At 29.7% G+C, this 5,070-nt stretch overlaps 1 long non-coding RNA gene across 1 annotated transcript; it reads left to right on the forward strand.

Moving 5' to 3' along the window:
• Positions 1–4,463: 4,463 nt before the first annotated feature.
• Positions 4,464–4,866, forward strand: LOC110907171. Its single transcript, XR_002573926.2, has 3 exons — positions 4,464–4,540; positions 4,625–4,715; positions 4,798–4,866. It is a non-coding gene; the product is annotated as an uncharacterized LOC110907171 (long non-coding RNA).
• Positions 4,867–5,070: the final 204 nt, after the last annotated feature.

The raw sequence follows: 5,070 nt of genomic DNA on the forward strand, positions 1-5,070 counted from the left end.
TGTCGTCGAACGTTTGGTTCGTTTGCAGCCCTAATTATACCCTAGTCGAAAAAAAAAACTAAAACCGGGTATTAAAAAACTGGATATTCCTAACCCGTCTTGTACCCGGCGCTACCCGCTGGGATATATAGTATAGATTTTTAAATTAGAACTCGAATGTGAAACCATACCCAAAAATACCCGAAGTCAGTTTTCGTAATGCCTGAACCTGGGTATTTACCCTACCCAAACCGGGTATTACCTTTAGAGATCGAAAATATCTACTAGAGTTACACATACTAAATAATCTAAAATGTAGAACACTTCTTGGCTTTGTAAGTATAATAATAAGTATAAATATAAACAAGTTAGGAAGTCTCTTAAGCAAAGTGAATGGCATTTTTCTGTTGATTTTAATACTGATTTCAATATCTATCATTTATAATATTGTCCTAATAACATGTGATTGAATTTCAGTTTCTGTAATTTTTGTTTGCTACTTTCACGTACACAAAGGGATGTTTATTTAACTTGTTAATATTAAGGCTATGTGTGTCATTGTGTGTGTTTTTTTATCAAGAATAATTAGGTTATAACCCCGTATATTACACGGGGTTGAATAAATAAATTTTATATACTAAATAATTAAACAATATATATCTTTAAAAACCTCATTTATTATACGGGTTGAATAAATATAATTTTATATATTGAATAAAAAAAAGTTATATCTATAAGAACCATATTGTACGGGTTGAATAAATGTAATTGTATATACCAAATAAAAAAGTTATCTCTTTAAAACCACATGTATTACATGGTTTGAATAAATGTACAATTGTTTACCAAATAATAAAATAATACATCTTTAAAAAACCTCATTTATAACACGAGTTGAATAAATGTAATTTTATATACCAAATAATAAAAAATTACATCTTTAAAAATATGTGCATTACACGGTTTGAATAAATATAATTTTCTGTACTAAATAATAAAAAAAATATATCCTTAAAAAACCCCGTGTATTGTACGAATTGAATAAATCTAATTTTATATATCTAATAATAAAAAGTTATATCTATAATAAATCTAATTTTATATTTGTACTAAATAAAAAAAAGTTTCGTAAAATCTATTTGATACCAAACTAAACAAAACGTTCAAATATAATTAATTCAAATAAATAATATTATAAATGAGAAGGAGATTAAACTAAATAATAATTAGAGTTAATTGCCAAAATCGTCCATGAGGTTTGGACATGTTTGTCATTTTCGTCCAAAATGATTTTTTTTGTATCAAATAGCCCCCACGTTTGTAACTTTTTTGTCATTTTCATCCAAATGCCTAACTGGATTAGAAACAACCGTTTGATAAGTTTTTTTTTTTTTTTTGAAATTTCACAAGTACAGGACCTGAAATGTAATTTTTTTTTAAACTCTAACTTTATAAAAGTAAAGATTTACATGTAAAACAAATTGTAGAAATATATATAGGTCTATTATGGTATCTTTAACTTCCGTTTTGGCGAATTATACTTATATGCTCTGGAGTATTACAGTCATATGCCTATTTTTAACATATTTATTCTTTTTGTTTATTGATAAGAAACATGTAAACATCACCTTCCAAGTGTTCTTAGTTTCATGTTTACTTCCTCTGTTTCCTCTTATCCCTCTCCATTATGTTTTGTAAACAGAATATCATCATGTGCTAATTTTACAAATTTATGAAACCGAATATAATCATGTCCTGGGTAGTCTTAGTATTATTGGAATTTCCATTTGATTCATGGTTTCTGTTAGTTACTTCGAATTTCCTTGTTTATTTTCTGTTTGAGGTATGCGTGTATCCCAAAAACGTGAAAGGCTGAAACCGGTAACCACTTCATTTAGCTGCAGTGTGATGACAGTTTAAAACCATTTAGCTTTTTTTTTTGTTTATGATCTACCCAACTGTAATATGAGTTCAGCTAATATATTCAGTTTAATTTATTAAATTACGTATAGGTCGATACATAAAAGGTTTCGTTGAAGGGCATATAGTGATGGGTACTGGTCGATACATCTTAGTTTTATATCTATTTATGAGCATTACACGGTGGAGGTGAGTAACGGTGTGAGTGGTAGTTGATGGTTTGTTTTGAAGGTTGTAGACAGAGAAAGCAGAGGGTGATGGTTTTAGGTTTAAAAAGAAATTACATTTTAGGTCCTGTACTTGTGAAATTTCAAAAAAAAAAAAAAAAAAAAAAAAAAAAAAAAAAAAACCCTCATCAAACGATTGCTTTTAACCCAGTTAGGCGTTTGGATGAAAATGGCAAAAAAGTTACAAACGTTGGGAGCTACTTGGTACAAAAAAGTCATTTTGGACAAAAATGGCAAACACGCCCAAACCTCAGGGACGATTTTGGCAATTAACTCTAATAATTATCCATAAGATATTAAACTAATAATATTTAATAGCAATATTATCTATAATATAAGATATTAAATAAATAATATTTAGTAGGAGTTATCTATAATTAATTAGAAGAGATTAAATTAAAATTATAATTATCTATAAGAGATGGTCTAATATGATGACAAGTGTCTCAAAAGTGGTTTCTTTTATTATATAGTATAGATTTCATATACCACTTCAAAACGTGGTATAATTAATAAAATTATATTAATCAACAAAAAAAGATAATACTAATTATAAAGTCATTTTCAAGTTATCACATCTAATTTAACTTATAATAAAACACTCCAAATAATGCCACATGACATTCTCTCCTTCAACCTCATAAAATATATTATATTTGTTTAATAATTTTTTTAATATTAATAACCAATATATAGATATCACTTATTTTTATGTTTATCTTTATCTAAAATTAATAAATAACTTCAATTTTACAATTTAGACCCCTTGTTTTTTTATTTTTATCCCAAAGTTTTTCATCTTTTACAATTTAATCCCAACTCTTTTTTATTTTCAATTTGGTCCACCATAGTTTTCATCTTACCCAAGTTTTACGTATCGTTCTAAATTTTGTGAGTTAACGCATCGCAACGTGCGTGTGGGGTTCAACATTTTTTCGTATATTTTTCCCGTTTGACTGGCCCATCACGTCACGTCTATTTTTCTGCGTTTGACAAGTTCGTCCAACACGCGGATCCTGTATGGACTTAGTTATTTTTTCTATGTTTTACGTTTCGGTTTAATTTCTCAGCAACGAGCGTGTGTGATTCAAAGATTTTACGTATGCTTTTCGCTCGGCGCTATTTTTTCCCGTTTTTATTTATTTTGTTTTTACGAGCTTTTCCGGTGTTGGTGGTCGTTGACAATGGTATAGTATTGCTACTAATTACATAATTTTATGACAACCACTGCAACGTAGGGGCTTAATACTAGTTTACATAATATAAATTTACAATAAGTTGAGGCATTGGGGTGTTGTACCCCATGTTTTGGGTTTTTTTTTTTAAAAAAAAATTGATGTTTCACTTTAAACCCAAAACTACTTGATTTTGTAGTTTTAACCCAAAAGTTTTTAGTTTTTCCAATTTAACTTCACTACCTTTTTACTTTCAACTTTGATCCCCTGTGTTTTTGATATTTTGCAAAATTTTTCGTTTTACGTTTAGATCTAAATTTTGTGACTTAACACGGCACAATGTGTGTGGTTCAACGATTTTACGTTTTGTTATACGCTTCGTTCTAAATTTTGCAAGTTAACATGGGGCAACGTACGTGTGTGGTTCAGTGTGTTTACGTCGTCTATTTTTTTCCCGCTAAATAAGTTCGTCACAATGCATGAGTCCTAAATCGAGTTAGTTATTATTTTAAATGTTTTATATGTCGGTCTAATTTTTCCACATTAAGACGCCACAACTTCAATGTTGGTGGTCATTGGCTATAGTGTGACATTGGTGTTATTTGTCACGGATTTACGCGCACCCGCCACAACGCGGGGATCTTAATATGATAGGTTATTTATATAGATACAAGTCATGTAACTTAGTAATTATGATACCATTAATTGTATTGAGCTTATTTGGTTAATTACTTATTTGTATAAGATAGTAATACAGACGTAACCGACAAAAACATCTTTAACACATTGTAAATGTGAATTTGATCAACAGCATGTCAATTCGTTGGCCACTACGCAACGCGCGCGAGTCAATCATCTAGTTTATATCATTTTGTTTACAACTTTCGTTAAGAGATACGAGAGTTCGCTACGTAAGGAGAAAGAAAATGATACAATTGTCATATTATAAATTGTATTTCATAAAATTAGTAAATCTATTATATATAATAAATGTGTTAATTTTTGCTGATGTGTCAAGCTAGGAGGCCTCTAGATTTTGCATTTTGGCGGGAAAATCCCGGGTCCGCTTTTTTCATTAGTGAAGCCCCGTTTTGCTAATCCGACCCGTTTTATGACCCATGTATATAAATCATCTAAAAACCCTAAATCTCTCAGACGCCTCATTCTTCTCCTTCATGCCAGAACCCTCTTTATCAATTCCGCAGCAATTTTCGTTGATATCTTATTTACAATCATTAGGTAATTTCTATCATTTTGCTAATTGTTAATACACCTTCTAATCGGTTCTTTTTTCTTTGTTTTTTTCCATACGATTTGTTGTAGAACAACTTGATTGCAGATTTATATCCTTTGTAAAACCCTAGGTTTCACATTCTCGATCCCTGTCGATTAATTGATGGAAGACTTCAACAAGGTTATGAATCTTTCATTTTATATTGGCGATTACACTTGATTATGGTTGTTTAGTTCATTACATAGATTTGTCTTAATTGCAGGAAAATGTAATTTAGGGTCTTGAAGAACATGATACTGATATAGGTGTGGTTCAACAGGGTCAATCCGCTGATTATGGAGCTGATTTATTTCAACCTTTTGACCTGGTAACTGTTATTGCTTTTGTTGATTAGATTGTTTGTGATTGTGGATTTTAGGAATTAGAGTTTTGTTATTGGAGCTTTTTTTGATTAATTTGGTTTGAGTTATTCGTTTATGTGTGTGTATAAATGTAGAAGGTTGTGATTGTTAATTTGTTTTTATTCTGTTCAAGA

This window comes from Helianthus annuus, chromosome 7 (assembly GCF_002127325.2).
Source record: "Helianthus annuus cultivar XRQ/B chromosome 7, HanXRQr2.0-SUNRISE, whole genome shotgun sequence".
NCBI classification, from domain to species: domain Eukaryota; kingdom Viridiplantae; phylum Streptophyta; class Magnoliopsida; order Asterales; family Asteraceae; genus Helianthus; species Helianthus annuus.